Here is a 20,881-nt window from a genome sequence, read left to right as displayed (position 1 = left end):
CTAGTGAGACAGGAATAGAGAAGCACGAACTCTGGCTTGGAAACCTCAATGAATGGGGTGGGAAAGCAGATTAAATGTGTTGGTGGCCAGTATAGGACATGTGAATGAAGGGATGCTTCCTTCCCTCCAGTTCCTTCTAGGCATGTTCACCAACAGAATGATACAGCCTTTTTCCTGGGTGGAACAAGATTAACTAGTGGGAGTCTGTCTTATCATGGTCTTTCTGGAACTGTAAACACTCTGAATGAGGGAAGGCATGACAAATTTTTGGACATCTTTCAAAAAATTATGAAATTCACCAACATGAAAAGGGAGAATGAGAAAAGGCAGGTTGAAAACATCTCTCTGCAATCTGGCAATCATCCAAACCCAGATTTAGGTTTTCTCTCATGCAATTTGTGTTTCTCAAATCCAAACACTACATTGTCTGGTAATGAAAAATTAAGGATTTCAGTGAATTTGCCACAGCTCTACCCATTACTCAGACCGACTGAAGTAGGCTCAGGTATACCTTGCATTATCTATTATTTGCAGATATAGCAAGAAGATAACTGAGTTATACATCTTATTCCATTAATGTCTTATTTCACCTCTTTTAAAAAAAAAAATCTTCCTATGCTCATATTCCATGGAGATTTAACACTAAAATTCATTCAAAAACATTAGTTGGAATTTGATGCTAAATACCGTACAAAGCCAAAAGAATCTAGGCCCTTCAGGTTTATAAAAGCATTAATAAAACAAATATTTCTTTCACAAATGGTTAATATTTCAGAATTATTATAGAATCATAGAATGGTTTGGGTTGGAAGGGACCTTAAAGATCATCCAGTTCCAAATCCCCTGCCATGGGCAGGGACACCCTCCACTACACCAGGTTGCCCAAAGCCTCATCCAACCTGGCCTGGAACACTGCCAGGGATGGGGCATCTACAATTTCTCTGGGCAACTTGTTCCAGTGCCTCACCACCCCCAGTGTAAAAAATTTCTTTCTTAGATCTAATCAAAATCTCCCCTCTTTCAGATTAAGGCCATTGCCCCTTTTCTTATGAATACACGTCCTTGTCCAAAGTCCCTCTCCAGCTTTCTTGTAGCCCCTTCAGGTACTGGAAGGCTGCTCTGAGATCACCCTGGAGCTTTCTCTTCTCCAGGCTGAACAATCCCAACTCTCTCAGCCTGTCTTCATAGGAGAGGTGCTCCAGACCTTCGATCATCTTCATGGCCCTCCTCTGGACCTGCTCCAGCAGCTCCATGTCCTTCTGATGTTGGGGACTCCAGAGTTCCACCAGTACTGCAGGTGGGGTCTCATGAGAGCAGAGTAGAGGGGGAGAATCCCCTCCATTGAGCTGCTGCCCACGTTGCTTTGGATGCAGCCCAGGACACGGTTGGCTTTCTGGGCTGCCAGCGCACAGTGTTGGCTCATGTTGAGCTTCTCGTCAACCAGCACCCCCAAGTCCTTTTCCTCTGATCTACTCTCAATGCATTCTTCACCCAGCCTGTATTTGTGCTTGGGATTGTCCCAGCCCGTGTTCAGGATCTTGCACTTGACCTTGTTGAACTCCATGAGGTTCACACAGGCCCACCTCCCAAGCCTGTCCCTCTGGATGGCATCCCTTCCCTCCAGCGTGATGACCACACCACACAGCTTGGTGTCATCAGCCAACTTGCTGAGAGTGCACTCAATCCCACTGTCCATGTCACTGATGGATGTTAAACAGTGCCAGACCCAATACCAACCCCTGAGGAACACCTCTCGTCACTGGTCTCCACTTGGACATCGAGCCATTAACCACAATCTTTTGAGTGCGACCATCCAGTCAATTCCTTATCCACTGGGTGGTCCATCCGTCAAATCCATGTCTCCAATTTAGAGACAAGGATGTTGTGCAGGACAGTGTCAAATTGTCCTGGTTTTGGCTGGGATGTCGTTAGTTCTTTTTAGCAGCTAGAAGAGCTCTGTGTTTTGGTTTTAGCCTGGGACTTGTTATGAGAAGAACGCTGACAGCGCACTGATGTTTATAGTTGGCACTGAGGTCTCGAGGACTTTTCAGCTTCTTGTGTTTTTCCAGTGTGCAGGAGCACAACAGGCATAGGGGGAGCATGGCTGGGACAGGGGGGTCCACAACTCTTCTTATGATTTGAACTTAGACTTAAGATTGAGGACCAAGCTGGCCAATGGAGCATTCTATATCATGCAGCATCATGCCCAGTATATAGATGAGAGTTGACTGGGAAGAAGTGCTCCTGCTCTTCTGGGAATTCTCTTCTGCCTTTGTCTTCTGTGACTCGGGCTGTGCAGCTGGAGCTCGTGCCAGTGAAGACTGAGGCAAAGAAGTCATTGAGTACCTCAGCCTTCTTCTTATCCTGGGTAGCCAGGTCTCCCACTTCTTTCCAGAGAGGGCCCACATTTTCCCTAGTCCTCCTTTTATCACTGACATACCTATAGAAGCTTTTCTTGTTGTCCTTGATGTCCCTGGCCAGATTTAATCTATCAGGGCTTTAGCTATCCTGACCTGGTCCCTGGCTGCTCGGACAATGTCTCTGTATTCCTCCCAGGCTACCTGTCCTTGCTTCCACCTTCTATAGACTTCCTTTTTGTGTTTGAGTTTGTCCAGGAGCTCCTTGTTCATCCATGCAGCCCTCCTGACATATTTGCCCGACTTCCTCTTTGTTGGGATGCACCACTCCTGAGCTTGGAGGAGGTGATCCTTGAATATTATTCATCTTTCTTGGGCCCCTCTTCCCTCCAGGGCTTTATCCCATGGTACTCTTCCAAGCAGATCCCTGAAGAGGCCAAAGTCTGTTCTCCTGAAGCTCAGGGTAGTGAGCTTGCTGGGCGCCCTTCTTGCCACCCCAAGGCTCTTGAACTCCACCATTTCATGGTCACTACAGCCAAGGCTGCCCTTGAGCATCACATTCCCCACCAGCCCCTCCTTGTTGGTGAGAACAAGGTCCAGCATAGCATCTCTTCTCTTTGGTTCCTCTATCACTTGGAGAAGGAAGTGATCATCAGTGCTTTCCAGAAACCTCCTCGTTTTCTTGTGCCCTGCTGTGTTGACCCCTCCAGTAGATATGAGGGTGGCTGAAGTCCCTCATGAGGACCAGGGCTCATGAACATGAGGCTGCTCCTATATGTCTATAGAAGGCCTTATCCACTTGGATGGTCACCCTGGTCAGGTGGCCTGTAACAGACGCCTACTGTAATGTCACCTGTCCCTGCTCTCCCTTTAATTCTGACTCATGAGCTCTCAGTCAACTCCTCATCCATCCCCAGGTGAAATTCCATGCACTCCAGCTGGTCTTTGACATAGAGGGCAACACCTCCTCCTTGTCTCCCCTGCCTGTCCTTCCTAAAGAGTCTCTATCCTTCTATTCCCTCTATTCTACAGTCACAGGAGCCATCCCACGACATCTCCATGATGCCAATAGGACGTGGATGCAGGCGTGCACACATCTCTAACTCTCCTTGTTTATTCCTCATGCTACGTGCGTTTGCATAGAGACATTGAAGTTGGGCCCTCCATGAAGCTGACTTACTGGCTGGAGTGTCTGGAATTCCTTTCTGCTGCCCTTCAGGTGCTCTCAGCTTGTCACAGGCAAGCCTGATATTATCTCCCTCACCCTTCAAGTTCAGTTTGAAGTCCTGTCACTGAGACCTGCTAGCTGATGAGCAAAGACTCGCTTCCTCCTTTGACAAATCCCAGAAAACCTGCTGCCATGTAGGCCATGCCATTACTGAAAACCCCAAAATCGTGGCAGTGGTGCCAGCCATAAAGTCAGGGAAAAATAAGGATTTAATGCGATTTTTGTAGCTGAGGTTTTTGTTATCTTGTTTCTGAAATACAGAAATATTTGTACGAATTCTAAAGTAAACGACCACTTCTTGATTATGAATGTTTAGAAATATTGAAACTGTTTTTACAGCCTTTCTGTTTTAATATTGGAAATGGAGGCATTCAGTATGGATATACAAGGGATCTGTTTCTGAGTCTAAGGAAAAAAAAAAAAAGGCTAATCATAGAGGACTGAAATTTTCTGTTCGTTTCCATAAAGCAACAGACGAAATGAACCAGCTCGGATAAACACGTGAGATCTGAATGCAGTCCTCAAAATTACTGAAAGTCTCACCTACGGAATAAATTCCCGTGAAGTACCTGCGAAATAAATGAACGCCACGGTCTTCTCAACTCACAGAAAATTCAATTTCTTTAACAAATATCAGAATAGAGATCTCCATCAACCGTTTTTCTCTCCCTTGTTTGCTTTGTAAAGTTGCCCGAAAATTATGAAGGGATACAAGTATTTCCGTCGTGATTCGATTCCCTGGTTTCACTGCGGAAAGGGAAGAGAAAGGAAGTGGCAGGGAGTTAAAACCCCTTCAGTACCAGAAGCATACCCCAGCCAGCAAAGTGATTGAATGATCTCATTTCAGGCTTTTTGTTAGACAACAGGCAGCACTCTATGAAGATTGATACAGAAGTGTTGGGCTTCGTTTGCTGGATCATCAAACGGATTGATATTATACTCCAGCAGTGGATGAAGACAAAGTAACTGTTATCATACTCAATACAAGGGCTTGTCAGGAGCAGAAAATCATCCCATGTCACTGATTATAGGAGCGTTTCATGACTGTCATGTGAATTTATTAGGCAGACGTCATGTGCAGGTTGCTGCACCAGAAACTCTCTATTTGTAAGGAAGGCAAGAACAACATCGAATCCAGGCCAGAGAGTCCAAGGAAAGGTGAACATTTATTTTTCTTTCAGTGTGTGATGAAGTTTGCCCAGACTAGGACAGCTTCACAGATATCTGAAATATATGAAGAATTAAATACCACCCCCCCCCCCAAAAAAAACTCCAAAACAACCAAAAAAACCCCTATTGGACAATCTGAAAAATGCCTTAGTGTTGCTTTATTTGGGATTGATTAGACAGAACTTAGATTTTTCAGACAAAGAAATGGTTGCACCAGAACTGACTGGTTTAAGAAAGGCGATGTCATCTTGTTATGCAGCATTTTATTATTAACGGGTGTTTGTGGGTGAGTGGGGTAATATTGATCCTTTCCAAGCAGAATTTTTTTTCATATTGGAAGGGAATAGCATTGCTGTCTCTGTCATCATGTCCAAATTGACAAATTCGTACTTTCTTCCAGCTTGTGACATTTTTTATGCTAAATTTGCACCACAACTAAAAGAATGATCATCTTTAAAGAACCATTACCAAAATTACAGTACAATGGCAAAACTTAGTTACCATAGTGGAAAATCTAAGCTGACCAGCAAAAATCCTAGATGGACATCTAGCTTGTTATCTATGTATAAATTTAATAATGATTACAAGCACAGACTTACTTCACTTTTGAGTGGTATATCAGCAATTACTTAAAAAATAAAAGAGACCAGTTGAGAACTTTGTTGACTAGGAAGCAGCAGAATTGACAAAGTACATGCATAAATACATGTAATCTGAATATAGGACTGAAAAAGCAATGTATTCATCAAAATTTGCTTTAATGTTACTGCACTGCAGCCACAAGTCAAAGCAATACTTACATTACAACTATGACCGTTACTCCCTAACCATTCTGGAGTCCAGCCTTCTCTTGATTTTGTTTTCAAAGCAATTTAATCACTCAGCCCTTTCCCCAAATCTACAAATTTAAACCCACTGCTGGGTCCTTGATTCCACTCTTTTTCAGTTGGACTCATATGCTGGGATCATCACTGCAGTGTCTCGGTTATGTCCATCAGTACATTACCCAAAGTGATAAACATCTTTCATATGTGTCATATTTTTCCCTTTTTTCTCTGCCTAGATGAAGAATTTGGGATAGAAGTGTTGATAGTGTTCTTTTAAAATTATACACATTTATTCATCCTTGTGCATGGATAAATGGGACTTGCCAAGTACTAGAATGAATATTTAGAAGTATGAGATTTGGAGAGTTGGGAAGTTGTAGTATTCCAAGGCTTTATTTTGCTTTCCATCCATAGAAACCGTTGGCATCATTTTGGGGATCTATATAAAAGTATCCATTGTGTTAATACAGACAATCACTATATAATGTGCATATTATATAGCTATAAATGTGTATATTATATATATAATTATATATGTGTATATTCTATATATAACTATATATTATGTATATACATATTGTATAACTATATATGTGTGTATTACTAATTGTGATTTTTTTTCTGATAGGAGGATTTTTTAATCTTCATGAAGCAGTTTTTTGAATCCTGAAAAAGTCTAACAGTAAAATCTTTGTTGCATGCATTCAGCGCATGAATGAATGTAGAAACATGATTTTGTTCTTTAATTCAAATTTTCCCTTTGAGTTTGGAAATTAATGTGTATTATATTATTAAAGAAAAAGGAATATTGATCAGTACTTAAAGGGGGCCTACAGGAAAGCTGGAGAGGGACCTTCGACAAGCGTGTGTAGTGATAGGACAAGGGGTGAAGGCTTTAAATTGAAAGAGGGGAGATTTTGATTAGATATAGGGAAGAAATTTCTTACAATGAGGGTGGTGAGGCACTGGACCAGGTTGTCCAGAGAAGCTGTGGCTGCCCCATCCCTGGCAGTGTTCAAGGCCAGGTTGGATGAGGCTGTGCGCAACCTGGTGTAGTGGAAGGTGTCTCTGCCCATGGTAGGGGGGCTGGAACAAGATGATCTTTGAGGTCTCTTCCAACCCTAAGCATTCTATGATTCTATGATTCTAATATCACCCAATCCATCAAATATAATCTCAAATATATCTCTACAGAGATAACATAAAAGTCTCAACCAGTATATGTCAATGCGTGTTGCTCACCAGCCTGGGCTGCAGCACCAACGACGCTGTTGCATCTTCCACAGCCAGGAGGAAATGGCCTGCCTCTTGTAGGCGGGGTCTGTACCTTGGGTTAATTAGTTAATTAGTTCATTATATTCAACTCAGTCCAGCTGGCTAATAATGACTGGATGCCATAATTCCCGCTTTTTGTTTTACAATTTTTTGTTTTCAAAGGTTTTTTTCACAAAGGCTTTAAGGTGAGCAGAGACCCAGTCCATTCATCCAACTCCAGCACGCTTCCCTCCTGCAAATACCACGTCAGGGCTTGTGGCTTTACCTTCTTCTCCGAAGGACTCTCGGCTCCGGCTCTCAGCTCCGGCGAGGGAGTCGGGGCTTCTCAGGGTCTCACAGATGTATCACATCGGGGTCACCAGTTGTTGCTCACCAGCCTGGGCTGCAGCACCAAGGACACTGTTGCATCTTCCACAGCCAGGAGGAAATGGCCTGCCTCTTGTAGGCAGGGTCTGTACCTTGAGTTAATTAGTTAATTAGTTCATTATATTCAACTCAGTCCAGCTGGGTAACAATGACTGGATGCCATAAATGCGCAGTTTGTAGAATTTTGGAGCATTTCTATTAAGAACAGGTAAGTTTATAGTTGGACAAAATAAAAAGTTTAAAGTCATGATGGGAGAAATGTTAACACCACAGCCAAGCCTGGCATACCTAGAGACCAAGATTTACTCCAACCAATCACTGTGTTTGCATAGAAATTATGATCAAAGAGGATGCCAAAAATACTTTTACGAAGGTGATTAAGACAGAGGGGGAGTTCAGAAACCTATTCTCTCTTTCTTTTGCTGCAGAGACCCTGTACACCTTTTAAACTTTTCTAAAAGCATTGGCAAGCAGCTCAGACTTCTGCAGGGCAGGGCAGCAGCCTGGCTGATGGAGTGGGTCAGAAGACACAACTAATGGAAGTGATTAGTGGTGAACGAGTTAATGGGAACGGCTAACACGGAGAACTGCTATCGAGAACGGCCGATGTGAAAAGCTAATAGAAGCAGCTAGTGGGAACAAATGGCAGGGCTTCCACCTCTAGGAACAGCCAACCTGACAAATATGAATGAAAAGCAACAAGTGCTGCTTTTAGCAGGAGGAGTCAACAGCTAAACTGGTGAGCAAGCAGTGAACAGTTTCTCCCTAATGATCTAGTAGCTTTGATCTAATGAGGTTTCCTCATGTAATAAAAGAGTAAGAACTACTTCGAACTCAGGAACATTGTAGAGTTTTGACAACAGATCAACCTTCCCCATAGCTGGACCCTTCCATACTTGGACAATAAACCTCTGAGCAATCTGCTTTAGTAACTAGGGCAGTTGTCATTCCGAGCTGTCACGGGTGGACTTAAACAGAACTACTGCAGCAGTACTTGCCAGAGTTGTCTACATTTCTCAAATCGACTTTTGATTCATAAAAATTTCAATTTTTCACTCCCTGTGACAAATATTCTCTGTTTTGTCTAAACCCATTGTTTTGGTTAGGCAACTCGTTTCCCTGGGCTGAGACAGTGCGACTTCCCCTGCCAAACTGGGATATAAGCTCTTCCTGTCTAGGATGTGTAAAATGGCAGTCAACACTAAAGCTTCCTTACGAATTTTAGTCCATTCTTTCATTTTTTCTCTTCTTTCTAAGGAAGGGAAAGGAACAGAAACAGAATCCCAGTAGGAATCTGACAAAATATTTGTAAAATTAATAGCCAGATAAGGCGTTTGTATACAAAACATGTTAGGCAAGATGTATTACCTTGTAGCCTGAATGAAGTATTTCATACGATCTGAAATTCAAATGCTTTTATTAAATGAAGGATGTAAGATGTTTCAAAATTGAATACTAAGCACAAGTTGCCAACTGTCAGACAAACCTATCAGCGAACTCAGCTGCATTGGCTTAAAATTTCATGCTAACGTAAACACACTCTTTAGCTCCTGTTGAAGGAAAATGACAATTTAGCAAATGTTACAATCCTTTAGGGCAAGACTGAATCTTCAAACTCAGATTGAAGACACAAAACTCTGACATCCTAGGATGAGCTCTGGAAAGGAGCTATGTCTCCCAGGGTGCGTCTTTTGTTCCAGTACAAATATGACTGCAACTCAGATCCACGTAAAATATTTTCAAGCATAAGTACAGGAATCAGGAATGGTATTGTCCTTACAGCAATCCTTCTCTGAATATCCAAGCAACTCTCAGTCAGGAATCTGCTTAAGCATCCTGGTGCATGGCTACGCTCTTTCATGCCCAGCTGGCCTTGTTGACCAGTCTTTTATACATGGAAATGAATCTTCCTAACTCCACCATCCACAGCTATTTACTGTTAGCAGAAACTATCAATTCTGTCATCTTGCTCTCCTTGACACTTAAAATTACAATCCCATTGTGTTTGTGGAATAGAGGTAGCCTCAATTCTCTCTAATCCACTTGAACATCACAGCAGAGATAGAAAAAAATCTCACAATCTCATTATGATGTAAAATATCATTGCATTACATGTTCCACATCTTCTTTCTCATGGGAAACAAAATCAGAATTCAAGTTTATCGGAATATGGGGTCAGAACATGGACAGAGCATAGACCCATGGATGACAAAGTGTTCCTCTGTCCCATAATATAAATATAACCTTACTGTCTTCAGTGCCTACAGACAGGATTTGACAAGTTATAGTAACAACTCAGTAACAGATGTCCCATGTTAAAAATACTTCCTCCCTGAAGATATCTGTCTTTACTTGGTAGCAGTACAAAAATACAGCAAACAAAACACACCAAAAGCACACAGTTCTTGAAATTAAACTTCAGTGTAAATCTGAAGTCACTTACATGTCTGAAGGGTTTTAACAGGTAAAAAAAAAAAAACCACCACTGAGACAAAATAATTTAACTCTGTGGGTAGAAATTGCTATACAAGCCTATAAGCGCTCAATTTGGAACATGTGCACCGAAATATTAAACTTTGCAGGAAAGATCTTACTGTTATCTCCAACTCATTTTCACTCTTCTGTTTTTCTTGACCTCTGATTTACACTGAGGCAGGTAAGAAGAGAATCAGGCCCAAAGAGAATACTAAGACAGACATTTAGATGACAATAGGACAAAATCTTGTTAAAGTTACATGTCAGAAAGAAGGATAAAGGCCAAACCAGAGAACATAAATTCCAGAAGTACATACAACTCAATGTTTAAGGAAGATGTCAGTTTTTCATCATTTAGTGCCTTGTGTCCCTTGATTCCCATTTCAGACATTTTTCTATAAAATTATAGAGAATCTCCATGTTCTATCTGTGGTATTCATTTCTCCTCTTGTCAATTATTTCATACTGCTCTATGAAAACACTTCCTCTTGCCTGCTTTCATCTTTTTTTTTATCTGTTTTTACACAAGTAGAATGAAAAGCAGTGGTACAGAAAGGAGGATCTATCAGTAGTCTTACTGAACAAAATCGAATGGAAATAACATTTTTAGAAGTAATACATCATTATTCTCATTAATTCAATAAAGCAGACATTGCTTGTTTTTTCAGTCTCCAAAACTGTAACGTAAATAGCCAACTAATAAAGCTTATTTCTCTTGCATCAATATTATAAAATAATTAAATTAAGTAGCACTGATTAAATTGAACAATTATCAGCAATCATCAAATTTGCATTTCTCTTTTATGGTAATAAAACCAGAAAGAAATATTTTATCAAAATCTCTTGAACTTTATTTCTTTTCTTATATGTGTCAGGTATTAAGTACTGTTGTGTCCTGAGTCTGACTGAAACGTCTGGAGGCCACGCAAATTCCAATATCACAATGCTGCCATGTGTATGTCTCTTCTTGCAGCATCCATCAGTCAGTGCCTTGGGTCTGTTGGTGTTGGGTCTGTACTAACACAGAAAAAACCCACGACTGTTCCCATAAAGAACTACCCCAGCTCTGCTACCATGGTCTTCTGGTAAGCAGAACTGAAATGAAGGGCTTGTGACCAGTCCAGACCCAGCAAGGAAGGATGTTTTGATGCCTTTAGGTTGAGTCAGCTACCACCACGGATATGATTTGATTCCAGTAATCCATCAATTTCCTCTGCTGCTGGCCCTCCTGTTACTCAGTGTTGCTCTCCGCTCCTGGCTATTCGCCCCTGAGCTGCACTAATTCATCCGTTTGCATGGTCATGCTCTAACCCAGACCTACACAAAGATTTTGTTAAAAAACACGTTTGGAAGGCTTTTGAAAAATCCATTTCAAAGTGCTGGTGTAGAGCATGGTTGCATAAACTGGCACTGTGTGCCTTTGAGTGGAAGTGGAGCGCAGCAGTGGACAGGAATCTACAGCAAAGACCAGCCACCCTTCCAACCAGTCAGGCTGCCTGGAAATTTGTGACATGGAACCATGCACAAAAAGGAGCAATTACATAGACTTTTTAAGCTTAGATAAACTGCTGAGTTTGAAACACTCCCAAGTAGCTCGAGCAAGTAGGTCTTGATACAGAAGACTTTAAAGTGCCCCACCAGGTAATAGCAATCTGTGGATATCTAGAAGAGATGAGGTAACATAATTGTCCATTACTCTCTGCTTTGCAATGCCACTTGATGGCTCATACCTCTGAAGACTTACTGCCTTGACAGAATCCACAAAAAGTTTTTTTTTTTCACTAACAATATGGAGTTTAGTTATAAATCTTAACACGTTAAAAATGGCCAATATAAATACTTTCTTTATTTTTAATGAGGACCAGTTCTACCCTGTGATGGTATATCTCTTTTTGAGAGATAACATATAAGTTTCCTGAATCAGTGTACAGACTTGACAAAATTTCAGAATATTTGAATTTGGTTTCGTATTTTACTTCCCCTACGTAAAAAAAAAAAAAAAACAAACCAAAAAAAACTCATTAAAAACAATCTTTGTCCACGTTACCTCCTCTATAGGGAATGAAAAGAGCAAGACCTCTGGAAGTGCAGTATAGATCACTGCAAAATTATCATGGACATGAAACAAGAAAATAAGAAAGTCGGTGTCTTTTTACCTGTAAAGCCTGACTCTAGCCTCAATAGAAAAACATTTGTTTGTTCAAGACTAATATATTTATTGTCACTATGTAGGCGTTCGCATTTCCAGTGAATACACAAACTGTAAGTTGGCATCTTTGGGAAATCCCATCCATACAACACTGAACAGAGGTACACTTCTAGCCAATAATATAATGACTTAACTACAAACTAATTCTTTATCCTTTACTTACATATGGCACATTAATTCCTTAATAGGAATTCAAAGATCTGCTTTTTACGTACTAAGAAATATTTGCCAGCCTACATGCTGCTTAATTATTAATATTCTTCTGTATTTTTATTTTACGTGAACACATAACCCCGGGACTCTCCAGAGACACTACATTATATGACTTGTTTAAATGCAGGGCATATCCCAGTAAAATATGTTTTAAATAAATAGTGCTAAAAGGAATTTAAAATAGTCCCTCTTATCCCTAAGGGTAATAAAGAGCATCGTGTGAATTAAAATCAGAAGGCACTCAGCTACATTATTCATCTTCCTCCATCAAGCTGTCACTGTCTGGTCTCAGCTCCTCATCCTGCCTCGGCTGGGCCCGTGCTGTGTTTGGGAGGCACAGGCATGGGGGTGCTGAGCTGCCTTCCCCTTTGCTGAGCACTGAGAGCTTTCTCCAGCGTATGGAAACTCCCAGAGATGTCAGGATTTTGCAGGATTGACCCCTAAACGTGTTTTTTTTTAAAAAACAATTACACTAAGAGCATGCTAACAATTATTGCTGGTTTAGCATTTTAAATATTTCAGTCTCTACAAACAAAATGAGGCTTCTTTCTGATTTGCCCCTCGAGACAAAATTTCCACTGATTTACGTAAGAATTTTGCTGGAGTAAGGACCTCCAGGCACTGTCTGAACATTTATGCTTTGTACTGGCTTTTCCTCCATTAGAGAGTCTCCAAATTCCCATTGACTTTAATGAGAGCTCAGTAGGCAGATAAATCTGGGAAGGGTTACGCTTTTGGGAACTTCAGCACCACTCTTGTAGAATTATTATCAAAATTGCTTTTCCTGTATTGTAGTAATAATATTGTGATAGAACCAAAAATCCTACTCAGAGACATTCACTGCATGTACAATGCCTTTGTTCTATTTTTGCCAATTCCAAATTCTGACACAGTTTGGGGTTCTTTTTTCTTTTTCTCCCCCCCCCTTTTTTTTTTTTTTTTGTTAGAGACACGATGTCTCCTGTACCAGCACATCAAGTGCAGTAGGATTCCAAAGGTGGTCCTAGAGTGGTACAATGTGTGATACAGACATACTACCCAAGAGTCTTATAGCTAAGTCATACTTCTTGCAATTTCTCTGACAGTTGTATCATTTCAAAACTTTAACAAAAGTTGCTGGTTTTTTGTGATTGATTTATTCGTTCTACAAATGAGCAAATTGTGGAGTTATTTTCCCTATAATTTTATGCAACAGTCTAAGGGACCAATGCCATGTCCTTTATGGTCCAATTGTACAAATTGTCTTCAGTATGACTGGCCATCCAAGCAGTGAAAGGGCATTTAGTTGTTTCTGAAGCATTTCGAACATATTTATAAGATGTAAGAAGTTTGGGCAGCTTCTTCCCTGAAAGCATTTTTTTCATATGTGGGGACTTTGAGCAAAAAAAAATGTTTTATTGCTCCAAGCTCAGTTGTTTGGGATTTTTTACTGGTAATTTATGCCTTAATCATACAAGTCACTTCCAAGCACGTAAAGAACCACAGTGGCCCAGAACTTTAATATTATTTTACTGGAAACGGTCTGTGTCCTTAGTTTTAATTTTCAGGCTATTTGTGAACTTTTTATTCTGCATTGATGCTTAAAGCCAATTATGGGAAGCAGAGGTAAGAGGCAGGTAAGCGATGGCCCATGCCCTGTAATGTATTTGACATTCCTGGAGTTACACCAGCATGGGAAGGTTTTCATTGCCCATTATAGGCAAGGGAAGCAAGTGCAAGGAAGTGCTTTCCTTCGTGGTTTGTATTCCTGCTGTTTAATTGTTGAACGTGGAGCCTACTCATCTAACCTCTGTGCTCCTCCCCTGAGAAAACCTGCCATCAAATGATGACCCAGAAAAAATATGGGTGATTGCTCCACTCCTGTTTAAAAAAAAAAAAAAAAAAAAAAAGAGAAAAAGAGGAAAAGAAAGAAAGAAAAGCACTAGCCTGGTATCAAGGGACCTTGCTAGGATACTTAGGAGAATATTTTCTGTAGAAGCCAACTGACCATCCATCTCCCTTTTTAACTAGTGTCAAGGCTGGTTTACTTGATGATGATTTGATGCCCAGCAATTGCTCCCCCTTGCCCACTGAAAATGAGTGATGACAGGGGAACAGCCGTCAAATAGAACAAGCTGAGATATTGTAGCAGGAGCTTAGCAGAGCTGAGTCCTGCAAAACAGAACCATTATAAAAGGAGAAAGTTCAGGAAAATTGTTCTATAGTCTGCTTCACGGAGAATCTGTGTGCGTCCTTTTTTCCAGATTTGTAAGATATGTTTATCTTGATAAAGCATTCTGTAGCATAAAACAAAAAAAGCATGTCTTCTACCTGGAACAGACAGTTCCATGAGGATTTATATAGAATTTCTTAGCTCTGTTTCTGCTGGATTCAGCTGAACTCTGACATCCACACAAGTCAGAAAGAAATAGAGCCACTGCCTTTTTATAAACATCAGCTGCTCAGTGGGGATATACGAAACTAAAGAGCCTAGAGAGCTGCTGTACTTGACAGTTAGCAATGGTTATATGCATATATTTACAATGGCACTCCAGAATCTTTAGCTTTGGATGTTAGGATACCTTTTCCTAAATGCTCGATAATAACAGACAAAACGTGAGACACATCACAAAGTCACTGGATTCTCTGACCTGAAGTATCACTTGGCAGAGATACAGAACAGTGGCAAAACAAGAGAAAGAGTACTGTCGTGTAACACTACAATAGTGTGAATTTATAAAGTACCTTTATCTTCAAAGAACTTGTGAAAAATGCATTTTTCATATTTTACATCATACTGGCAAAATTTCTATGCAAATATGTACATATTCAGAAGCTGAATATGTTTATAATTGATATGGATGTAAATACACATGCACATATGTTTTGTAAACTATCAGCTAGCAAAACATTAGCTACACTGAATGCTCTTCATACCATAAAAACCAAGATGCTCCAGTGGTCGTGCAGACAATTACGAAGACGGAGTTAATAAGCACCAGCATACTTAAGCTGTCTCAATTCGTGCAGATTCTGAACACCCACTTGTACCTTCAATCATATTGTTTTTCCATCATCTGGGATATCTCAGCTCTCATCCTGAACCATACAATATCCCAGATAACCTGTGTCCTTCCCAACACAAGAAGGACATGGAGCTGTTGGAGCGAGTCCAGAGGAGGCCACGAAGATGATCCGAGGGCTGGAGCACCTCTGCTATGGAGACAGGCTGGGAGAGTTGGGGCTGTTCAGCCTGGAGAAGAGAAGGTTCTGGGGTGATCTCAGAGCAGCCTTCCAGTACCTGAAGGGGCTACAAGAAAGCTGGAGAGGGACTTTGGACAAGGACGTGTATTCATAAGAAAAGGGGCAATGGCCTTAATCTGAAAGAGGGGAGATTTTGATTAGATCTAAGAAAGAAATTTTTTACACTGGGGGTGGTGAGGCACTGGAACAAGTTGCCCAGAGAAATTGTAGATGCCCCATCCCTGGCAGTGTTCCAGGCCAGGTTGGATGAGGCTTTGGGCAACCTGGTGTAGTGGAGGGTGTCCCTGCCCATGGCAGGGGGGGTTGGAACTGGATGGTCTTTGAGGTCCCTTCCAACCCTAACCATCCTGTGATTCTACGATTCTATGATAGCAGAGAGTAGGCAGCAGGTGTAAAAATTTAGAAATGCTCTTTATAGGATCACTTATGTGTTATCTAACTGAAGTGAGGCCCCACTTGTCAAATTAGGTGCCTAGCGTTCACTTTGAGACTAGAAACGAGAGGAACTTTGGTGCCTCAGCATTTTTCTGAATCAGCCAAAAAAAACCCCTAGAGATCACAGAATCAGAAAGCAAATTTTTCAGAGTGTGGCAATTCTGGAGAGAATTCTGTAATCCACTGTGAGATGATCTTTGCTTTTACCTTGCTTTTTTTCCCCAATAAAGAGTGTGAATTTTCTGTTTTACTTAACAAAAATTCCAATCTCTTTCTGAATCTGTTAATTCTTGGGTGACCTGGGTATTGGATCAAATACTCATTGCAGCACAAAGTAAGAGGAATTCTGTAGGTATATCCTTGCAAACTTGTCTCTTTGTTTTCCCACTGAATTATAAATACTCACATACTTTTAATTAATTAATTAATTAGGAAAGCTTTATTGTAGACATCTTGAACTCAGCTATTGTTAAATACCTCGGTCTTCTGTAAGTACACCCCAACGGGTGTTATGAGCAAGATGTATTTATTATATGAACTCTTGATGGAATCATGCACTAAACATGTATTTTTTTACCGAGGCAATCTATGATGAATGAGTTTTTAGTGAAGCAAAGTAGTAAAATTTCTTAGAGCTTTTTTAAGAGATAAAAAATGCTGCAGTGAAAATGCCTATGTTAAACATTTATAACTTAAAACTACATCGTTTTTTATTCCTGCCCTTCACAATAAGCAGTTTTTTGTGGTGTCTTGCCTCCTGTGTCACAACATACTGATGTAAGGGACATGTCTGGTGGAGAAAAAGATCGTTACAGTTCCCCTGAACCACAACTGCAGGCTGCTAGAACTCATCAGACTTTGGATTTGAATATAGTCTAGAACAGCCCCGGGGTCGCTCCTGCTACACAAGGCTTTGCATTAATAGCCAGACTGAATTAAAAAAAATAATCAAAACAACAGGAAACGGATGTGGCAAAGAATAACTCTGGGTATCACTATATCATCAATATTGAATGGTATTTGCTTTGCTGCCTCTGGCACATGAGGCATGTATGTAAGTTTATTTACATATGTGCCTGTGTTAGTCCAGGCCAAAAGAGGAATAGCAGTAGATAAATGTTTGTGGCAGCTGGATTTAGATGCCACTATAGAGCTTCCTACAGTAAATGTTTCAAGGACAGATATGGCCAGCTTCCAAGTTTGACAACATGTAGGTTTTTAAGAAAAAATATTATTTTTCTGTCTCTGACCATCATCCAGCCAAGATGAGGTGACTCTTCTATTGCCTGAGCAACTGTAAACAAATATGAGACTCTAACTTTTCCTTCTCAGTATGTTTCCTGTAAATTATGGCCCTTTTACATAGATCTAAGTCTCTGCCTTCATAGATTCCTAACACAAGCCACGTTCTGCTGTTCCGGTGCCACTGCTCAGCATTTGGCTGGTGAAAGGTTGAGAGCTCTAAAGATGGATTTTGGCACAGTTAACACTCAGCTAAAATTTCACACTAGCTGATTTAAGCCTAACAGTGGTGGAACCTCAGCCAATAGCAAGTCCATGCCAATGAGGTCAGTGCAAGACACTACAGAGGATTAGCAAGCCTTTTGGTTGTGGATATGGCTCTGGCTTTCTGTAAAAACTTATTAAAATGTAGGCAACTGAACTAGTTCCACACATGTAGCTCTCATCTATCATAGAATTCATTTCATTTCTCCTCTGTAATGTTAATGAGATATGAAAAGCCTTTTCTTCCTTTCCAAGATATCAGCATTAATGACACAGAATCAGCTCCAGTGAATGGAGAAGAATGAGTTCACCTACACTATAATTTGTAATCGGTGCACTCATGGGACTTGAGTCTTTTGCATGAAAACTAGAGCTGTGTGAGCTCTCAGATGTGTTCCATTCATGCCTGCATTGTCACAGGAAAGATTTGAAGGAATCAGTTTGCATTTAATTAAGGCTTCTGTGACTTACTGCAAAAAATCTTAAACAATATATCCATCAAAAGTTTTCAAGAGTGGGGTTAAAGGGAGGCCTGTGTTTGATGCTGCAATCTGCTGGCATGGAGAGGCTGTTAGAGAAGAGATCATTACGTATGAAATGGGTATTTCTTCCCAACCTAAACACCACTAAATGCATAAACTCTGCTGCAGCTCCCATGGAACTCTCCACACCTTCTGAGTAAGGTGTGGTGACCACAGGGGAGTCCACTGGGTAACCATTTATTTTAAGTATCTATCAATGGGTGCTTAACTGCTGTTAATTTAGAACTGTGGCTTGGGGAACTATAGTTGAGAGTCACATACATATAAAATGATTCCATTGTGATCGGTTTTATGGCAGCAAATGCCAGGGAGATTTTGTTGAAGGGAAGCAGTAAGGGGAGCAATAATCACTTTTCTCTTTTCTCTCTCTCTTTTTTTTTTTTTTTTTTTTTTTTTTTTTTTTAATTTTGTCACAGCATGTAGTGATGCTGGTTTCAGAAACCCAAACTAGGAAATCTCTCTGCCTGGGTTCCCAGGACGATCTAGGGTGTCTGTACTTAAAAAGGCTGTTCCATTTTGGCAGTTAACATCAAGCAATATTGCATGTACGGGTGTATGGGGAATATCTCTCACACTGATAGAAAGAGTGCTTCATTCTGAAACGTTTAACTGTTCCAACTGTACAGATCATTAAAGGAAATGGAAAATCTTGGGTTCAGAGGGAGAAAGTGCTACAACTATACTGGAAACCTGAAAGTCCTTTCAGAGATAGAAACTATCATTCCACTTACTAATTTGAGGTCTGTTCTAATTCAAACAAATGCAAAGATCGTAATATTTACTTTGAATAGCAAAACCATGAATCAAAAAGAAACTGGCATCTCTGCTGAAGTACGGCCTCCTTTTTTTCTGTCACTGTCAAAGGGCTTCTTCTCTCATCAGTGTTTTATAATGATGTTTCCGAAAAGCAAATGTTTTGCCTTTGGAATAAAGCACCAGATAACATGCATTTTCGAAAACCTTTCTTCTCATTCCCTCTTTCTGTGTATTACTCAGTTTAAACACTTCCCTGGTTGGTGATCAAGAAAACAGGCAGCACAAATTACAAGGGCAGATAAAAATTAGGACATAGTAAGAGTAGAGCTACAGCTTGGTAGTTTTGTAGTTGTAGTAGCTGTAGTAGTATCCTACATCTTTGTAGGATATAACATATAGTTACTATATAACATATAACTATATAACATATAGCTACTATATACATATAGTAGCTGTATCCTCATCTTTGTCCATCACCATTCCTGCCTCAGCCACCTTCTTCCAGCCACGTACCTGATCCCAGTTGGTCCTACACCTTAAACAACACCCTCCCTCATTCCTCACAACATGCTGCTGATCTTTCAGCAAATCTTCTGTTTGCTCTTGAAAACGTCAGATGCAAGAAAGATAAAAGAACTAAGATATAAGAAGAAATAGTGAAACACAAAGCAGAGGAACTATCCTTATTTGTGATATTGTGTGTGTTGACATAGAAACTATTGTTTCTATTTAATAATACATAATGCGGTCTCTGGAACTGTGTAATGTGATAAAAGAAAAAGCTATCCTATTATCACGGAAAAAACAGATTAGGAATCAGTTATCCCAAGTCCACTTCCCCAAACTATGTGACTGTAGTTTAATTTCAGCAAACAATCAGCAATGGTCTGCATCCATTGTGCTCCTTCTGTATCAGTACAGAATCCATTGATGGGTTTGCAGGGACTATATTTTTAGTATATAAAGAGCCAGATACTGAGGTTGATCCCTGCCTGCCAGTTGAAAGAATGGATAAACGATGCATTTACCTAAGTAGTGTGCTATTCATTACTAATGTATTTTTATTGTCTAGGGAGAGACAGTTTTACATAGCTACGCCCCAGGGACATCAATATTTCTAAAATTAGCAGGGGACAGTCACTAATCCTTTGGGAAAAGTGCTAAAGTTTGACATCTTAATTAAGAATTGAGTTCTAGAATTGCTGGAAATTGCCAAGGCTAAGTTATGGATCTGAATGGAATTTCAGAGAGTAACTGAGAACATTCTGGACCCTGAGTTGTGATCCAGCCTATGCTAATCTTCCCAGCTGTGTAGGATTCCTAACAGCTTTTTAGCTGGAGGAAACAGAATCTGTTAGAATTTAATTAAGATATAACATAATACTAAGATATATTAAGATAAAATACAGCTTTGTTTAGTCCATCTTTGAACATTATCAGGTAGGGTTGTTTTTTTTTTCTGTTCTTTGAATTATGGGGAAAATACTTTTTTTATTTCTACATGTGACTAGTGTTAAAAACAGCACTGAGATAGCTGGTAAAGAGATATTCTACACTCAGGAGAATTATGGCCTGCAGACCAGTGGTACCATTTTCAGCATGCTCAGCAGCCCAGACGAAGTCTCAACAAGTACCTTCCCCAGTAAGCTGCGCCCAGAGAGTGAGTTGATAATACAGAGTGTCAGCTGGGAACACATGAAGCTAGAAGACGACTAGGATCCACTAGAAGGATCAGCCAGAAAATTCTGGCAGGCAAAACCCTTGGGAAACTGCCTGAACTGTGAGGGTAACTAAAAGTTTCAAGCATCCATGCAGACATGCCATAAGACTGTGGTGGACAAGAGATATAGCATCCTGAGCATGGCCAGCATCACACTTTTCAGGAAAAGGTATGGCACACCTTAGCAGAATAATCTGCTCATAGGCTGTAGGTGTGTTTCTAAATCTTCTCTGCTGTTTGTGACCTGAAGCACGAGGGTTTATATCCCCTTTAAAAATGTTTTATCCTATCTGATGCAACTGTGGCAGCTTTTTATGATTGAGATAAATCTACAGTTGTCGTCTTAGCTTTTTCAGTTCGTTGTCATTTTGTAGCAATGAGTTCCACAAGCTAATTTTGTACCATGTTAAAATACATCCTTTCTAGATGTGCAAAGCACATTTGAACTCAGCCTTTTGGTCTTCCGTTACTAAAAGTGATAAGCAGGAAACCTCATTCTCTCTAAAATCCAAATATTTTAAAATTATAGTTGTGTCTACACCAAAAACTGTTTGTCTGT

The sequence above is a fragment of the Tauraco erythrolophus genome, chromosome 7 (assembly GCF_009769465.1).
Source record: "Tauraco erythrolophus isolate bTauEry1 chromosome 7, bTauEry1.pri, whole genome shotgun sequence".
Classification (NCBI taxonomy): Eukaryota; Metazoa; Chordata; class Aves; order Musophagiformes; family Musophagidae; genus Tauraco; species Tauraco erythrolophus.
The sequence above is the reverse complement of the archived record's forward strand: the minus strand, read 5'-3'. Positions refer to the sequence as shown.